The sequence below is a fragment of the Electrophorus electricus genome, chromosome 3 (genome assembly GCF_041902795.1).
Source record: "Electrophorus electricus isolate QZ-2024a chromosome 3, ASM4190279v1, whole genome shotgun sequence".
In the NCBI taxonomy this organism is placed as follows: domain Eukaryota; kingdom Metazoa; phylum Chordata; class Actinopteri; order Gymnotiformes; family Gymnotidae; genus Electrophorus; species Electrophorus electricus.
The window spans coordinates 14,099,375-14,120,362 of NC_137499.1; positions in this window are offsets into that span (position 1 = coordinate 14,099,375).

Below are 20,988 nucleotides of genomic sequence, written 5' to 3' on the forward strand. Positions count from 1 at the left end.
TCTTTGAAAGTTTCTTCTTAACTTGCATGAGATATTAGTTGAGAAAACAATGTTTGGCTCTAAAACAGAGTTTAAGGTACTTACAATGCTTCGAAATGCTGTTTTATTGTATGTAAAACATAAAGAACGCAGTTTAAATCTACTAGAAAACACAATGTCTTGCCCTGAAACACTGTTTAATCACTTACAATGCCTTGAAACGCTGTTTCAATGTATGTAAAACATAAAGAACACAGTTACAATCTACTTATTGTAAACTATAGAACAGACTGTTTTCTCTTAAACTAATCTTTGAAAGTTTCTTCTTAACTTGCATGAGATAGTAGTTGAAAAAACAATGTTTGGCTCTAAAACAGAGTTTAAGGTACTTACAAAGCTTTGAAATGCTGTTTTAACGTATGTAAAACATAAAGAACGCAGTTTAAATCTACTTATTGCAAACTATTGAACAGGTTGTTTTCTCTTAAACTAATCTTTGAAAGGAAAGTTTCTTCTTAACTTGCATGAGATAATAGTTGAGAAAACAATGTTTCGCTCTAAAACAGAGTTTAAGGTACTTACAATGCTTCGAAATGCTGTTTTAATGTATGTAAAACATAAAGAACGCAGTTTAAATCTACTTGAAAACACAATGTCTTGCCCTGAAACACTGTTTAATCACTTAAAATGCCTTGAAACTCTGTTTCAATGTATGTAAAACATAAAGAACACAGTTACAATCTACTTATTGCAAACTATAGAACAGACTGTTTTCTCTTAAACTAATCTTTGAAAGGAAAGTTTCTTCTTAACTTGCATGAGATAATAGTTGAGAAAACAATGTTTGGCTCTAAAACAGAGTTTAAGGTACTTACAATGCTTCGAAATGCTGTTTTAATGTATGTAAAACATAAAGAACGCAGTTTAAATCTACTTGAAAACACAATGTCTTGCCCTGAAACACTGTTTAATCACTTAAAATGCCTTGAAACACTGTTTCAATGTATGTAAAACATAAAGAACACAGTTACAATCTACTTATTGCAAACTATAGAACAGACTGTTTTCTCTTAAACTAATCTTTGAAAGGAAAGTTTCTTCTTAACTTGCATGAGATAATAGTTGAGAAAACAATGTTTGGCTCTAAAACAGAGTTTAAGGTACTTACAATGCTACGAAATGCTGTTTTAATGTATGTAAAACATAAAGAACACAGTTTAAATCTACTTGAAAACACAATGTCTTACCCTGAAACACTGTTTAATCACTTACAATGCCTTGAAACGCTGTTTCAATGTATGTAAAACATAAAGAACACAGTTACAATCTACTTATTGTAAACTATAGAACAGACTGTTTTCTCTTAAATTAATCTTTGAAAGTTTCTTCTTAACTTGCATGAGATATTAGTTGAGAAAACAATGTTTGGCTCTAAAACAGAGTTTAAGGTACTTACAATGCTTCGAAATGCTGTTTTATTGTATGTAAAACATAAAGAACGCAGTTTAAATCTACTAGAAAACACAATGTCTTGCCCTGAAACACTGTTTAATCACTTACAATGCCTTGAAACGCTGTTTCAATGTATGTAAAACATAAAGAACACAGTTACAATCTACTTATTGTAAACTATAGAACAGACTGTTTTCTCTTAAACTAATCTTTGAAAGTTTCTTCTTAACTTGCATGAGATAGTAGTTGAAAAAACAATGTTTGGCTCTAAAACAGAGTTTAAGGTACTTACAAAGCTTTGAAATGCTGTTTTAACGTATGTAAAACATAAAGAACGCAGTTTAAATCTACTTATTGCAAACTATTGAACAGGTTGTTTTCTCTTAAACTAATCTTTGAAAGGAAAGTTTCTTCTTAACTTGCATGAGATAATAGTTGAGAAAACAATGTTTCGCTCTAAAACAGAGTTTAAGGTACTTACAATGCTTCGAAATGCTGTTTTAATGTATGTAAAACATAAAGAACGCAGTTTAAATCTACTTGAAAACACAATGTCTTGCCCTGAAACACTGTTTAATCACTTAAAATGCCTTGAAACTCTGTTTCAATGTATGTAAAACATAAAGAACACAGTTACAATCTACTTATTGCAAACTATAGAACAGACTGTTTTCTCTTAAACTAATCTTTGAAAGGAAAGTTTCTTCTTAACTTGCATGAGATAATAGTTGAGAAAACAATGTTTGGCTCTAAAACAGAGTTTAAGGTACTTACAATGCTTCGAAATGCTGTTTTAATGTATGTAAAACATAAAGAACGCAGTTTAAATCTACTTGAAAACACAATGTCTTGCCCTGAAACACTGTTTAATCACTTAAAATGCCTTGAAACACTGTTTCAATGTATGTAAAACATAAAGAACACAGTTACAATCTACTTATTGCAAACTATAGAACAGACTGTTTTCTCTTAAACTAATCTTTGAAAGGAAAGTTTCTTCTTAACTTGCATGAGATAATAGTTGAGAAAACAATGTTTGGCTCTAAAACAGAGTTTAAGGTACTTACAATGCTACGAAATGCTGTTTTAATGTATGTAAAACATAAAGAACACAGTTTAAATCTACTTGAAAACACAATGTCTTGCCCTGAAACACTGTTTAATCACTTACAATGCCTTGAAACGCTGTTTCAATGTATGTAAAACATAAAGAACACAGTTACAATCTACTTATTGTAAACTATAGAACAGACTGTTTTCTCTTAAATTAATCTTTGAAAGTTTCTTCTTAACTTGCATGAGATATTAGTTGAGAAAACAATGTTTGGCTCTAAAACAGAGTTTAAGGTACTTACAATGCTTCGAAATGCTGTTATATTGTATGTAAAACATAAAGAACACAGTTTAAATCTACTAGAAAACACAATGTCTTGCCCTGAAACACTGTTTAATCACTTACAATGCCTTGAAACGCTGTTTCAATGTATGTAAAACATAAAGAACACAGTTACAATCTACTTATTGCAAACTATAGAACAGACTGTTTTCTCTTAAACTAATCTTTGAAAGTTTCTTCTTAACCTGCATGAGATATTAGTGGAGAAAACAATGTTTGGCTCTAAAACAGAGTTTAAGGTACTTACAATGCTTCGAAATGCTGTTTTAATGTATGTAAAACATAAAGAACGCAGTTTAAATCTACTTGAAAACACAATGTCTTGCCCTGAAACACTGTTTAATCACTTAAAATGCCTTGAAACTCTGTTTCAATGTATGTAAAACATAAAGAACACAGTTACAATCTACTTATTGCAAACTATAGAACAGACTGTTTTCTCTTAAACTAATCTTTGAAAGGAAAGTTTCTTCTTAACTTGCATGAGATAATAGTTGAGAAAACAATGTTTGGCTCTAAAACAGAGTTTAAGGTACTTACAATGCTTCGAAATGCTGTTTTAATGTATGTAAAACATAAAGAACGCAGTTTAAATCTACTTGAAAACACAATGTCTTGCCCTGAAACACTGTTTAATCACTTAAAATGCCTTGAAACACTGTTTCAATGTATGTAAAACATAAAGAACACAGTTACAATCTACTTATTGCAAACTATAGAACAGACTGTTTTCTCTTAAACTAATCTTTGAAAGGAAAGTTTCTTCTTAACTTGCATGAGATAATAGTTGAGAAAACAATGTTTGGCTCTAAAACAGAGTTTAAGGTACTTACAATGCTACGAAATGCTGTTTTAATGTATGTAAAACATAAAGAACACAGTTTAAATCTACTTGAAAACACAATGTCTTGCCCTGAAACACTGTTTAATCACTTACAATGCCTTGAAACGCTGTTTCAATGTATGTAAAACATAAAGAACACAGTTACAATCTACTTATTGTAAACTATAGAACAGACTGTTTTCTCTTAAATTAATCTTTGAAAGTTTCTTCTTAACTTGCATGAGATATTAGTTGAGAAAACAATGTTTGGCTCTAAAACAGAGTTTAAGGTACTTACAATGCTTCGAAATGCTGTTATATTGTATGTAAAACATAAAGAACACAGTTTAAATCTACTAGAAAACACAATGTCTTGCCCTGAAACACTGTTTAATCACTTACAATGCCTTGAAACGCTGTTTCAATGTATGTAAAACATAAAGAACACAGTTACAATCTACTTATTGCAAACTATAGAACAGACTGTTTTCTCTTAAACTAATCTTTGAAAGTTTCTTCTTAACCTGCATGAGATATTAGTGGAGAAAACAATGTTTGGCTCTAAAACTGAGTTTAAGGTACTTAAAATGATTCGAAATGCTGTTTTAATGTATGTAAATCATAAAGAACACAGTTTAAATCTACTAGAAAACACAATGTCTTGCCCTGAAACACTGTTTAATCACTTACAATGCCTTGAAACGCTGTTTCAATGGATGTAAAACATAAAGAACACAGTTACAATCTACTTATTGCAAACTATAGAACAGACTGTTTTCTCTTAAACTAATCCTTGAAAGGAAAGTTTCTTCTTAACTTGCATGAGATAATAGTTGAGAAAACAATGTTTGGCTCTAAAACAGAGTTTAAGGTACTTACAATGCTACGAAATGCTGTTTTAATGTATGTAAAACATAAAGAACACAGTTTAAATCTACTTGAAAACACAATGTCTTGCCCTGAAACACTGTTTAATCACTTACAATGCCTTGAAACGCTGTTTCAATGTATGTAAAACATAAAGAACACAGTTACAATCTACTTATTGTAAACTATAGAACAGACTGTTTTCTCTTAAATTAATCTTTGAAAGTTTCTTCTTAACTTGCATGAGATATTAGTTGAGAAAACAATGTTTGGCTCTAAAACAGAGTTTAAGGTACTTACAATGCTTCGAAATGCTGTTATATTGTATGTAAAACATAAAGAACACAGTTTAAATCTACTAGAAAACACAATGTCTTGCCCTGAAACACTGTTTAATCACTTACAATGCCTTGAAACGCTGTTTCAATGTATGTAAAACATAAAGAACACAGTTACAATCTACTTATTGTAAACTATAGAACAGACTGTTTTCTCTTAAATTAATCTTTGAAAGTTTCTTCTTAACTTGCATGAGATATTAGTTGAGAAAACAATGTTTGGCTCTAAAACAGAGTTTAAGGTACTTACAATGCTTCGAAATGCTGTTATATTGTATGTAAAACATAAAGAACACAGTTTAAATCTACTAGAAAACACAATGTCTTGCCCTGAAACACTGTTTAATCACTTACAATGCCTTGAAACGCTGTTTCAATGTATGTAAAACATAAAGAACACAGTTACAATCTACTTATTGCAAACTATAGAACAGACTGTTTTCTCTTAAACTAATCTTTGAAAGGAAAGTTTCTTCTTAACTTGCATGAGATAATAGTTGAGAAAACAATGTTTGGCTCTAAAACAGAGTTTAAGGTACTTACAATGCTTCGAAATGCTGTTTTAATGTATGTAAAACATAAAGAACGCAGTTTAAATCTACTTGAAAACACAATGTCTTGCCCTGAAACACTGTTTAATCACTTAAAATGCCTTGAAACACTGTTTCAATGTATGTAAAACATAAAGAACACAGTTACAATCTACTTATTGCAAACTATAGAACAGACTGTTTTCTCTTAAACTAATCTTTGAAAGGAAAGTTTCTTCTTAACTTGCATGAGATAATAGTTGAGAAAACAATGTTTGGCTCTAAAACAGAGTTTAAGGTACTTACAATGCTACGAAATGCTGTTTTAATGTATGTAAAACATAAAGAACACAGTTTAAATCTACTTGAAAACACAATGTCTTGCCCTGAAACACTGTTTAATCACTTACAATGCCTTGAAACGCTGTTTCAATGTATGTAAAACATAAAGAACACAGTTACAATCTACTTATTGTAAACTATAGAACAGACTGTTTTCTCTTAAATTAATCTTTGAAAGTTTCTTCTTAACTTGCATGAGATATTAGTTGAGAAAACAATGTTTGGCTCTAAAACAGAGTTTAAGGTACTTACAATGCTTCGAAATGCTGTTATATTGTATGTAAAACATAAAGAACACAGTTTAAATCTACTAGAAAACACAATGTCTTGCCCTGAAACACTGTTTAATCACTTACAATGCCTTGAAACGCTGTTTCAATGTATGTAAAACATAAAGAACACAGTTACAATCTACTTATTGCAAACTATAGAACAGACTGTTTTCTCTTAAACTAATCTTTGAAAGTTTCTTCTTAACCTGCATGAGATATTAGTGGAGAAAACAATGTTTGGCTCTAAAACTGAGTTTAAGGTACTTAAAATGATTCGAAATGCTGTTTTAATGTATGTAAATCATAAAGAACACAGTTTAAATCTACTAGAAAACACAATGTCTTGCCCTGAAACACTGTTTAATCACTTACAATGCCTTGAAACGCTGTTTCAATGGATGTAAAACATAAAGAACACAGTTACAATCTACTTATTGCAAACTATAGAACAGACTGTTTTCTCTTAAACTAATCCTTGAAAGGAAAGTTTCTTCTTAACTTGCATGAGATAATAGTTGAGAAAACAATGTTTGGCTCTAAAACAGAGTTTAAGGTACTTACAATGCTACGAAATGCTGTTTTAATGTATGTAAAACATAAAGAACACAGTTTAAATCTACTTGAAAACACAATGTCTTGCCCTGAAACACTGTTTAATCACTTACAATGCCTTGAAACGCTGTTTCAATGTATGTAAAACATAAAGAACACAGTTACAATCTACTTATTGTAAACTATAGAACAGACTGTTTTCTCTTAAATTAATCTTTGAAAGTTTCTTCTTAACTTGCATGAGATATTAGTTGAGAAAACAATGTTTGGCTCTAAAACAGAGTTTAAGGTACTTACAATGCTTCGAAATGCTGTTATATTGTATGTAAAACATAAAGAACACAGTTTAAATCTACTAGAAAACACAATGTCTTGCCCTGAAACACTGTTTAATCACTTACAATGCCTTGAAACGCTGTTTCAATGTATGTAAAACATAAAGAACACAGTTACAATCTACTTATTGTAAACTATAGAACAGACTGTTTTCTCTTAAATTAATCTTTGAAAGTTTCTTCTTAACTTGCATGAGATATTAGTTGAGAAAACAATGTTTGGCTCTAAAACAGAGTTTAAGGTACTTACAATGCTTCGAAATGCTGTTATATTGTATGTAAAACATAAAGAACACAGTTTAAATCTACTAGAAAACACAATGTCTTGCCCTGAAACACTGTTTAATCACTTACAATGCCTTGAAACGCTGTTTCAATGTATGTAAAACATAAAGAACACAGTTACAATCTACTTATTGCAAACTATAGAACAGACTGTTTTCTCTTAAACTAATCTTTGAAAGTTTCTTCTTAACTTGCATGAGATATTAGTTGAGAAAACAATGTTTGGCTCTAAAACTGAGTTTAAGGTACTTAAAATGATTCAAAATGCTGTTTTAATGTATGTAAAACATAAATAACACAGTTTAAATCTACTTCAAAACACAATGTCTTGCCCTGAAACACTGTTTAATCACTTACAATGCCTTGAAACGCTGTTTCAATGTATGTAAAACATAAAGAACACAGTTACAATCTACTTATTGTAAACTATAGAACAGACTGTTTTCTCTTAAATTAATCTTTGAAAGTTTCTTCTTAACTTGCATGAGATATTAGTTGAGAAAACAATGTTTGGCTCTAAAACAGAGTTTAAGGTACTTACAATGCTTCGAAATGCTGTTTTATTGTATGTAAAACATAAAGAACGCAGTTTAAATCTACTAGAAAACACAATGTCTTGCCCTGAAACACTGTTTAATCACTTACAATGCCTTGAAACGCTGTTTCAATGTATGTAAAACATAAAGAACACAGTTACAATCTACTTATTGTAAACTATAGAACAGACTGTTTTCTCTTAAACTAATCTTTGAAAGTTTCTTCTTAACTTGCATGAGATAGTAGTTGAAAAAACAATGTTTGGCTCTAAAACAGAGTTTAAGGTACTTACAAAGCTTTGAAATGCTGTTTTAACGTATGTAAAACATAAAGAACGCAGTTTAAATCTACTTATTGCAAACTATAGAACAGGTTGTTTTCTCTTAAACTAATCTTTGAAAGGAAAGTTTCTTCTTAACTTGCATGAGATAATAGTTGAGAAAACAATGTTTCGCTCTAAAACAGAGTTTAAGGTACTTACAATGCTTCGAAATGCTGTTTTAATGTATGTAAAACATAAAGAACGCAGTTTAAATCTACTTGAAAACACAATGTCTTGCCCTGAAACACTGTTTAATCACTTAAAATGCCTTGAAACTCTGTTTCAATGTATGTAAAACATAAAGAACACAGTTACAATCTACTTATTGCAAACTATAGAACAGACTGTTTTCTCTTAAACTAATCTTTGAAAGGAAAGTTTCTTCTTAACTTGCATGAGATAATAGTTGAGAAAACAATGTTTGGCTCTAAAACAGAGTTTAAGGTACTTACAATGCTTCGAAATGCTGTTTTAATGTATGTAAAACATAAAGAACGCAGTTTAAATCTACTTGAAAACACAATGTCTTGCCCTGAAACACTGTTTAATCACTTAAAATGCCTTGAAACACTGTTTCAATGTATGTAAAACATAAAGAACACAGTTACAATCTACTTATTGCAAACTATAGAACAGACTGTTTTCTCTTAAACTAATCTTTGAAAGGAAAGTTTCTTCTTAACTTGCATGAGATAATAGTTGAGAAAACAATGTTTGGCTCTAAAACAGAGTTTAAGGTACTTACAATGCTACGAAATGCTGTTTTAATGTATGTAAAACATAAAGAACACAGTTTAAATCTACTTGAAAACACAATGTCTTGCCCTGAAACACTGTTTAATCACTTACAATGCCTTGAAACGCTGTTTCAATGTATGTAAAACATAAAGAACACAGTTACAATCTACTTATTGTAAACTATAGAACAGACTGTTTTCTCTTAAATTAATCTTTGAAAGTTTCTTCTTAACTTGCATGAGATATTAGTTGAGAAAACAATGTTTGGCTCTAAAACAGAGTTTAAGGTACTTACAATGCTTCGAAATGCTGTTATATTGTATGTAAAACATAAAGAACACAGTTTAAATCTACTAGAAAACACAATGTCTTGCCCTGAAACACTGTTTAATCACTTACAATGCCTTGAAACGCTGTTTCAATGTATGTAAAACATAAAGAACACAGTTACAATCTACTTATTGCAAACTATAGAACAGACTGTTTTCTCTTAAACTAATCTTTGAAAGTTTCTTCTTAACCTGCATGAGATATTAGTGGAGAAAACAATGTTTGGCTCTAAAACAGAGTTTAAGGTACTTACAATGCTTCGAAATGCTGTTTTAATGTATGTAAAACATAAAGAATGCAGTTTAAATCTACTTGAAAACACAATGTCTTGCCCTGAAACACTGTTTAATCACTTAAAATGCCTTGAAACTCTGTTTCAATGTATGTAAAACATAAAGAACACAGTTACAATCTACTTATTGCAAACTATAGAACAGACTGTTTTCTCTTAAACTAATCTTTGAAAGGAAAGTTTCTTCTTAACTTGCATGAGATAATAGTTGAGAAAACAATGTTTGGCTCTAAAACAGAGTTTAAGGTACTTACAATGCTTCGAAATGCTGTTTTAATGTATGTAAAACATAAAGAACGCAGTTTAAATCTACTTGAAAACACAATGTCTTGCCCTGAAACACTGTTTAATCACTTAAAATGCCTTGAAACACTGTTTCAATGTATGTAAAACATAAAGAACACAGTTACAATCTACTTATTGCAAACTATAGAACAGACTGTTTTCTCTTAAACTAATCTTTGAAAGGAAAGTTTCTTCTTAACTTGCATGAGATAATAGTTGAGAAAACAATGTTTGGCTCTAAAACAGAGTTTAAGGTACTTACAATGCTACGAAATGCTGTTTTAATGTATGTAAAACATAAAGAACACAGTTTAAATCTACTAGAAAACACAATGTCTTGCCCTGAAACACTGTTTAATCACTTACAATGCCTTGAAACGCTGTTTCAATGGATGTAAAACATAAAGAACACAGTTACAATCTACTTATTGCAAACTATAGAACAGACTGTTTTCTCTTAAACTAATCCTTGAAAGGAAAGTTTCTTCTTAACTTGCATGAGATAATAGTTGAGAAAACAATGTTTGGCTCTAAAACAGAGTTTAAGGTACTTACAATGCTACGAAATGCTGTTTTAATGTATGTAAAACATAAAGAACACAGTTTAAATCTACTTGAAAACACAATGTCTTGCCCTGAAACACTGTTTAATCACTTACAATGCCTTGAAACGCTGTTTCAATGTATGTAAAACATAAAGAACACAGTTACAATCTACTTATTGTAAACTATAGAACAGACTGTTTTCTCTTAAATTAATCTTTGAAAGTTTCTTCTTAACTTGCATGAGATATTAGTTGAGAAAACAATGTTTGGCTCTAAAACAGAGTTTAAGGTACTTACAATGCTTCGAAATGCTGTTATATTGTATGTAAAACATAAAGAACACAGTTTAAATCTACTAGAAAACACAATGTCTTGCCCTGAAACACTGTTTAATCACTTACAATGCCTTGAAACGCTGTTTCAATGTATGTAAAACATAAAGAACACAGTTACAATCTACTTATTGTAAACTATAGAACAGACTGTTTTCTCTTAAATTAATCTTTGAAAGTTTCTTCTTAACTTGCATGAGATATTAGTTGAGAAAACAATGTTTGGCTCTAAAACAGAGTTTAAGGTACTTACAATGCTTCGAAATGCTGTTATATTGTATGTAAAACATAAAGAACACAGTTTAAATCTACTAGAAAACACAATGTCTTGCCCTGAAACACTGTTTAATCACTTACAATGCCTTGAAACGCTGTTTCAATGTATGTAAAACATAAAGAACACAGTTACAATCTACTTATTGCAAACTATAGAACAGACTGTTTTCTCTTAAACTAATCTTTGAAAGTTTCTTCTTAACTTGCATGAGATATTAGTTGAGAAAACAATGTTTGGCTCTAAAACTGAGTTTAAGGTACTTAAAATGATTCAAAATGCTGTTTTAATGTATGTAAAACATAAATAACACAGTTTAAATCTACTTCAAAACACAATGTCTTGCCCTGAAACACTGTTTAATCACTTACAATGCCTTGAAACGCTGTTTCAATGTATGTAAAACATAAAGAACACAGTTACAATCTACTTATTGTAAACTATAGAACAGACTGTTTTCTCTTAAATTAATCTTTGAAAGTTTCTTCTTAACTTGCATGAGATATTAGTTGAGAAAACAATGTTTGGCTCTAAAACAGAGTTTAAGGTACTTACAATGCTTCGAAATGCTGTTTTATTGTATGTAAAACATAAAGAACGCAGTTTAAATCTACTAGAAAACACAATGTCTTGCCCTGAAACACTGTTTAATCACTTACAATGCCTTGAAACGCTGTTTCAATGTATGTAAAACATAAAGAACACAGTTACAATCTACTTATTGTAAACTATAGAACAGACTGTTTTCTCTTAAACTAATCTTTGAAAGTTTCTTCTTAACTTGCATGAGATAGTAGTTGAAAAAACAATGTTTGGCTCTAAAACAGAGTTTAAGGTACTTACAAAGCTTTGAAATGCTGTTTTAACGTATGTAAAACATAAAGAACGCAGTTTAAATCTACTTATTGCAAACTATAGAACAGGTTGTTTTCTCTTAAACTAATCTTTGAAAGGAAAGTTTCTTCTTAACTTGCATGAGATAATAGTTGAGAAAACAATGTTTCGCTCTAAAACAGAGTTTAAGGTACTTACAATGCTTCGAAATGCTGTTTTAATGTATGTAAAACATAAAGAACGCAGTTTAAATCTACTTGAAAACACAATGTCTTGCCCTGAAACACTGTTTAATCACTTAAAATGCCTTGAAACTCTGTTTCAATGTATGTAAAACATAAAGAACACAGTTACAATCTACTTATTGCAAACTATAGAACAGACTGTTTTCTCTTAAACTAATCTTTGAAAGGAAAGTTTCTTCTTAACTTGCATGAGATAATAGTTGAGAAAACAATGTTTGGCTCTAAAACAGAGTTTAAGGTACTTACAATGCTTCGAAATGCTGTTTTAATGTATGTAAAACATAAAGAACGCAGTTTAAATCTACTTGAAAACACAATGTCTTGCCCTGAAACACTGTTTAATCACTTAAAATGCCTTGAAACACTGTTTCAATGTATGTAAAACATAAAGAACACAGTTACAATCTACTTATTGCAAACTATAGAACAGACTGTTTTCTCTTAAACTAATCTTTGAAAGGAAAGTTTCTTCTTAACTTGCATGAGATAATAGTTGAGAAAACAATGTTTGGCTCTAAAACAGAGTTTAAGGTACTTACAATGCTACGAAATGCTGTTTTAATGTATGTAAAACATAAAGAACACAGTTTAAATCTACTTGAAAACACAATGTCTTGCCCTGAAACACTGTTTAATCACTTACAATGCCTTGAAACGCTGTTTCAATGTATGTAAAACATAAAGAACACAGTTACAATCTACTTATTGTAAACTATAGAACAGACTGTTTTCTCTTAAATTAATCTTTGAAAGTTTCTTCTTAACTTGCATGAGATATTAGTTGAGAAAACAATGTTTGGCTCTAAAACAGAGTTTAAGGTACTTACAATGCTTCGAAATGCTGTTATATTGTATGTAAAACATAAAGAACACAGTTTAAATCTACTAGAAAACACAATGTCTTGCCCTGAAACACTGTTTAATCACTTACAATGCCTTGAAACGCTGTTTCAATGTATGTAAAACATAAAGAACACAGTTACAATCTACTTATTGCAAACTATAGAACAGACTGTTTTCTCTTAAACTAATCTTTGAAAGTTTCTTCTTAACCTGCATGAGATATTAGTGGAGAAAACAATGTTTGGCTCTAAAACAGAGTTTAAGGTACTTACAATGCTTCGAAATGCTGTTTTAATGTATGTAAAACATAAAGAACGCAGTTTAAATCTACTTGAAAACACAATGTCTTGCCCTGAAACACTGTTTAATCACTTAAAATGCCTTGAAACACTGTTTCAATGTATGTAAAACATAAAGAACACAGTTACAATCTACTTATTGCAAACTATAGAACAGACTGTTTTCTCTTAAACTAATCTTTGAAAGGAAAGTTTCTTCTTAACTTGCATGAGATAATAGTTGAGAAAACAATGTTTGGCTCTAAAACAGAGTTTAAGGTACTTACAATGCTACGAAATGCTGTTTTAATGTATGTAAAACATAAAGAACACAGTTTAAATCTACTTGAAAACACAATGTCTTGCCCTGAAACACTGTTTAATCACTTACAATGCCTTGAAACGCTGTTTCAATGTATGTAAAACATAAAGAACACAGTTACAATCTACTTATTGTAAACTATAGAACAGACTGTTTTCTCTTAAATTAATCTTTGAAAGTTTCTTCTTAACTTGCATGAGATATTAGTTGAGAAAACAATGTTTGGCTCTAAAACAGAGTTTAAGGTACTTACAATGCTTCGAAATGCTGTTATATTGTATGTAAAACATAAAGAACACAGTTTAAATCTACTAGAAAACACAATGTCTTGCCCTGAAACACTGTTTAATCACTTACAATGCCTTGAAACGCTGTTTCAATGTATGTAAAACATAAAGAACACAGTTACAATCTACTTATTGCAAACTATAGAACAGACTGTTTTCTCTTAAACTAATCTTTGAAAGTTTCTTCTTAACCTGCATGAGATATTAGTGGAGAAAACAATGTTTGGCTCTAAAACTGAGTTTAAGGTACTTAAAATGATTCGAAATGCTGTTTTAATGTATGTAAATCATAAAGAACACAGTTTAAATCTACTAGAAAACACAATGTCTTGCCCTGAAACACTGTTTAATCACTTACAATGCCTTGAAACGCTGTTTCAATGGATGTAAAACATAAAGAACACAGTTACAATCTACTTATTGCAAACTATAGAACAGACTGTTTTCTCTTAAACTAATCCTTGAAAGGAAAGTTTCTTCTTAACTTGCATGAGATAATAGTTGAGAAAACAATGTTTGGCTCTAAAACAGAGTTTAAGGTACTTACAATGCTACGAAATGCTGTTTTAATGTATGTAAAACATAAAGAACACAGTTTAAATCTACTTGAAAACACAATGTCTTGCCCTGAAACACTGTTTAATCACTTACAATGCCTTGAAACGCTGTTTCAATGTATGTAAAACATAAAGAACACAGTTACAATCTACTTATTGTAAACTATAGAACAGACTGTTTTCTCTTAAATTAATCTTTGAAAGTTTCTTCTTAACTTGCATGAGATATTAGTTGAGAAAACAATGTTTGGCTCTAAAACAGAGTTTAAGGTACTTACAATGCTTCGAAATGCTGTTATATTGTATGTAAAACATAAAGAACACAGTTTAAATCTACTAGAAAACACAATGTCTTGCCCTGAAACACTGTTTAATCACTTACAATGCCTTGAAACGCTGTTTCAATGTATGTAAAACATAAAGAACACAGTTACAATCTACTTATTGTAAACTATAGAACAGACTGTTTTCTCTTAAATTAATCTTTGAAAGTTTCTTCTTAACTTGCATGAGATATTAGTTGAGAAAACAATGTTTGGCTCTAAAACAGAGTTTAAGGTACTTACAATGCTTCGAAATGCTGTTATATTGTATGTAAAACATAAAGAACACAGTTTAAATCTACTAGAAAACACAATGTCTTGCCCTGAAACACTGTTTAATCACTTACAATGCCTTGAAACGCTGTTTCAATGTATGTAAAACATAAAGAACACAGTTACAATCTACTTATTGCAAACTATAGAACAGACTGTTTTCTCTTAAACTAATCTTTGAAAGTTTCTTCTTAACTTGCATGAGATATTAGTTGAGAAAACAATGTTTGGCTCTAAAACTGAGTTTAAGGTACTTAAAATGATTCAAAATGCTGTTTTAATGTATGTAAAACATAAATAACACAGTTTAAATCTACTTCAAAACACAATGTCTTGCCCTGAAACACTGTTTAATCACTTACAATGCCTTGAAACGCTGTTTCAATGTATGTAAAACATAAAGAACACAGTTACAATCTACTTATTGTAAACTATAGAACAGACTGTTTTCTCTTAAATTAATCTTTGAAAGTTTCTTCTTAACTTGCATGAGATATTAGTTGAGAAAACAATGTTTGGCTCTAAAACAGAGTTTAAGGTACTTACAATGCTTCGAAATGCTGTTTTATTGTATGTAAAACATAAAGAACGCAGTTTAAATCTACTAGAAAACACAATGTCTTGCCCTGAAACACTGTTTAATCACTTACAATGCCTTGAAACGCTGTTTCAATGTATGTAAAACATAAAGAACACAGTTACAATCTACTTATTGTAAACTATAGAACAGACTGTTTTCTCTTAAACTAATCTTTGAAAGTTTCTTCTTAACTTGCATGAGATAGTAGTTGAAAAAACAATGTTTGGCTCTAAAACAGAGTTTAAGGTACTTACAAAGCTTTGAAATGCTGTTTTAACGTATGTAAAACATAAAGAACGCAGTTTAAATCTACTTATTGCAAACTATAGAACAGGTTGTTTTCTCTTAAACTAATCTTTGAAAGGAAAGTTTCTTCTTAACTTGCATGAGATAATAGTTGAGAAAACAATGTTTCGCTCTAAAACAGAGTTTAAGGTACTTACAATGCTTCGAAATGCTGTTTTAATGTATGTAAAACATAAAGAACGCAGTTTAAATCTACTTGAAAACACAATGTCTTGCCCTGAAACACTGTTTAATCACTTACAATGCCTTGAAACGCTGTTTCAATGTATGTAAAACATAAAGAACACAGTTACAATCTACTTATTGCAAACTATAGAACAGACTGTTTTCTCTTAAATTAATCTTTGAAAGTTTCTTCTTAACTTGCATGAGATATTAGTTGAAAAAACAATGTTTGGCTCTAAAACAGAGTTTAAGGTACTTACAAAGCTTTGAAATGCTGTTTTAATGTATGTAAAACATAAATAACGCAGTTTAAATCTACTTATTGCAAACTATAGAACAGACTGTTTTCCCTTAAACTAATCTTTGAAAGGAAAGTTTCTTCTTAACTTGCATGAGATAATAGTTGAGAAAACAATGTTTGGCTCTAAAACAGTTTAAGGTACTTACAATGCTTCGAAATGCTGTTTTAATGTATGTAAAACATAAAGAACACAGTTTAAATCTACTTGAAAACACAATGTCTTGCCCTGAAACACTGTTTAATCATTTACAATGCCTTGAAACGCTGTTTCAATGTATGTAAAACATAAAGAACACAGTTACAATCTACTTATTGCAAACTATAGAACAGACTGTTTTCTCTTAAATTAATCTTTGAAAGTTTCTTCTTAACTTGCATGAGATATTAGTTGAGAAAACAATGTTTGGCTCTAAAACAGAGTTTAAGGTACTTACAATGCCTTGAAACGCTGTTTTAATGTATGTAAAACATAAAGAACACAGTTACAATCTACTTATTGCAAACTATAGAACAGACTGTTTTCTCTTAAACTAATCTTTGAAAGGAAAGTTTCTTCTTAACTTGCATGAGATAATAGTTGAGAAAACAATGTTTGGCTCTAAAACAGAGTTTAAGGTACTTACAATGCTACGAAATGCTGTTTTAATGTATGTAAAACATAAAGAACACAGTTTAAATCTACTTGAAAACACAATGTCTTGCCCTGAAACACTGTTTAATCACTTACAATGCCTTGAAACGCTGTTTCAATGTATGTAAAACATAAAGAACACAGTTACAATCTACTTATTGTAAACTATAGAACAGACTGTTTTCTCTTAAATTAATCTTTGAAAGTTTCTTCTTAACTTGCATGAGATATTAGTTGAGAAAACAATGTTTGGCTCTAAAACAGAGTTTAAGGTACTTACAATGCTTCGAAATGCTGTTATATTGTATGTAAAACATAAAGAACACAGTTTAAATCTACTAGAAAACACAATGTCTTGCCCTGAAACACTGTTTAATCACTTACAATGCCTTGAAACGCTGTTTCAATGTATGTAAAACATAAAGAACACAGTTACAATCTACTTATTGCAAACTATAGAACAGACTGTTTTCTCTTAAACTAATCTTTGAAAGTTTCTTCTTAACCTGCATGAGATATTAGTGGAGAAAACAATGTTTGGCTCTAAAACAGAGTTTAAGGTACTTACAATGCTTCGAAATGCTGTTTTAATGTATGTAAAACATAAAGAACGCAGTTTAAATCTACTTGAAAACACAATGTCTTGCCCTGAAACACTGTTTAATCACTTAAAATGCCTTGAAACTCTGTTTCAATGTATGTAAAACATAAAGAACACAGTTACAATCTACTTATTGCAAACTATAGAACAGACTGTTTTCTCTTAAACTAATCTTTGAAAGGAAAGTTTCTTCTTAACTTGCATGAGATAATAGTTGAGAAAACAATGTTTGGCTCTAAAACAGAGTTTAAGGTACTTACAATGCTTCGAAATGCTGTTTTAATGTATGTAAAACATAAAGAACGCAGTTTAAATCTACTTGAAAACACAATGTCTTGCCCTGAAACACTGTTTAATCACTTAAAATGCCTTGAAACACTGTTTCAATGTATGTAAAACATAAAGAACACAGTTACAATCTACTTATTGCAAACTATAGAACAGACTGTTTTCTCTTAAACTAATCTTTGAAAGGAAAGTTTCTTCTTAACTTGCATGAGATAATAGTTGAGAAAACAATGTTTGGCTCTAAAACAGAGTTTAAGGTACTTACAATGCTACGAAATGCTGTTTTAATGTATGTAAAACATAAAGAACACAGTTTAAATCTACTTGAAAACACAATGTCTTGCCCTGAAACACTGTTTAATCACTTACAATGCCTTGAAACGCTGTTTCAATGTATGTAAAACATAAAGAACACAGTTACAATCTACTTATTGTAAACTATAGAACAGACTGTTTTCTCTTAAATTAATCTTTGAAAGTTTCTTCTTAACTTGCATGAGATATTAGTTGAGAAAACAATGTTTGGCTCTAAAACAGAGTTTAAGGTACTTACAATGCTTCGAAATGCTGTTATATTGTATGTAAAACATAAAGAACACAGTTTAAATCTACTAGAAAACACAATGTCTTGCCCTGAAACACTGTTTAATCACTTACAATGCCTTGAAACGCTGTTTCAATGTATGTAAAACATAAAGAACACAGTTACAATCTACTTATTGCAAACTATAGAACAGACTGTTTTCTCTTAAACTAATCTTTGAAAGTTTCTTCTTAACCTGCATGAGATATTAGTGGAGAAAACAATGTTTGGCTCTAAAACTGAGTTTAAGGTACTTAAAATGATTCGAAATGCTGTTTTAATGTATGTAAATCATAAAGAACACAGTTTAAATCTACTAGAAAACACAATGTCTTGCCCTGAAACACTGTTTAATCACTTACAATGCCTTGAAACGCTGTTTCAATGGATGTAAAACATAAAGAACACAGTTACAATCTACTTATTGCAAACTATAGAACAGACTGTTTTCTCTTAAACTAATCCTTGAAAGGAAAGTTTCTTCTTAACTTGCATGAGATAATAGTTGAGAAAACAATGTTTGGCTCTAAAACAGAGTTTAAGGTACTTACAATGCTACGAAATGCTGTTTTAATGTATGTAAAACATAAAGAACACAGTTTAAATCTACTTGAAAACACAATGTCTTGCCCTGAAACACTGTTTAATCACTTACAATGCCTTGAAACGCTGTTTCAATGTATGTAAAACATAAAGAACACAGTTACAATCTACTTATTGTAAACTATAGAACAGACTGTTTTCTCTTAAATTAATCTTTGAAAGTTTCTTCTTAACTTGCATGAGATATTAGTTGAGAAAACAATGTTTGGCTCTAAAACAGAGTTTAAGGTACTTACAATGCTTCGAAATGCTGTTATATTGTATGTAAAACATAAAGAACACAGTTTAAATCTACTAGAAAACACAATGTCTTGCCCTGAAACACTGTTTAATCACTTACAATGCCTTGAAACGCTGTTTCAATGTATGTAAAACATAAAGAACACAGTTACAATCTACTTATTGTAAACTATAGAACAGACTGTTTTCTCTTAAATTAATCTTTGAAAGTTTCTTCTTAACTTGCATGAGATATTAGTTGAGAAAACAATGTTTGGCTCTAAAACAGAGTTTAAGGTACTTACAATGCTTCGAAATGCTGTTATATTGTATGTAAAACATAAAGAACACAGTTTAAATCTACTAGAAAACACAATGTCTTGCCCTGAAACACTGTTTAATCACTTACAATGCCTTGAAACGCTGTTTCAATGTATGTAAAACATAAAGAACACAGTTACAATCTACTTATTGCAAACTATAGAACAGACTGTTTTCTCTTAAACTAATCTTTGAAAGTTTCTTCTTAACTTGCATGAGATATTAGTTGAGAAAACAATGTTTGGCTCTAAAACTGAGTTTAAGGTACTTAAAATGATTCAAAATGCTGTTTTAATGTATGTAAAACATAAATAACACAGTTTAAATCTACTTCAAAACACAATGTCTTGCCCTGAAACACTGTTTAATCACTTACAATGCCTTGAAACGCTGTTTCAATGTATGTAAAACATAAAGAACACAGTTACAATCTACTTATTGTAAACTATAGAACAGACTGTTTTCTCTTAAATTAATCTTTGAAAGTTTCTTCTTAACTTGCATGAGATATTAGTTGAGAAAACAATGTTTGGCTCTAAAACAGAGTTTAAGGTACTTACAATGCTTCGAAATGCTGTTTTATTGTATGTAAAACATAAAGAACGCAGTTTAAATCTACTAGAAAACACAATGTCTTGCCCTGAAACACTGTTTAATCACTTACAATGCCTTGAAACGCTGTTTCAATGTATGTAAAACATAAAGAACACAGTTACAATCTACTTATTGTAAACTATAGAACAGACTGTTTTCTCTTAAACTAATCTTTGAAAGTTTCTTCTTAACTTGCATGAGATAGTAGTTGAAAAAACAATGTTTGGCTCTAAAACAGAGTTTAAGGTACTTACAAAGCTTTGAAATGCTGTTTTAACGTATGTAAAACATAAAGAACGCAGTTTAAATCTACTTATTGCAAACTATAGAACAGGTTGTTTTCTCTTAAACTAATCTTTGAAAGGAAAGTTTCTTCTTAACTTGCATGAGATAATAGTTGAGAAAACAATGTTTCGCTCTAAAACAGAGTTTAAGGTACTTACAATGCTTCGAAATGCTGTTTTAATGTATGTAAAACATAAAGAACGCAGTTTAAATCTACTTGAAAACACAATGTCTTGCCCTGAAACACTGTTTAATCACTTACAATGCCTTGAAACGCTGTTTCAATGTATGTAAAACATAAAGAACACAGTTACAATCTACTTATTGCAAACTATAGAACAGACTGTTTTCTCTTAAATTAATCTTTGAAAGTTTCTTCTTAACTTGCATGAGATATTAGTTGAAAAAACAATGTTTGGCTCTAAAACAGAGTTTAAGGTACTTACAAAGCTTTGAAATGCTGTTTTAATGTATGTAAAACATAAATAACGCAGTTTAAATCTACTTATTGCAAACTATAGAACAGACTGTTTTCCCTTAAACTAATCTTTGAAAGGAAAGTTTCTTCTTAACTTGCATGAGATAATAGTTGAGAAAACAATGTTTGGCTCTAAAACAGTTTAAGGTACTTACAATGCTTCGAAATGCTGTTTTAATGTATGTAAAACATAAAGAACACAGTTACAATCTACTTATTGCAAACTATAGAACAGACTGTTTTC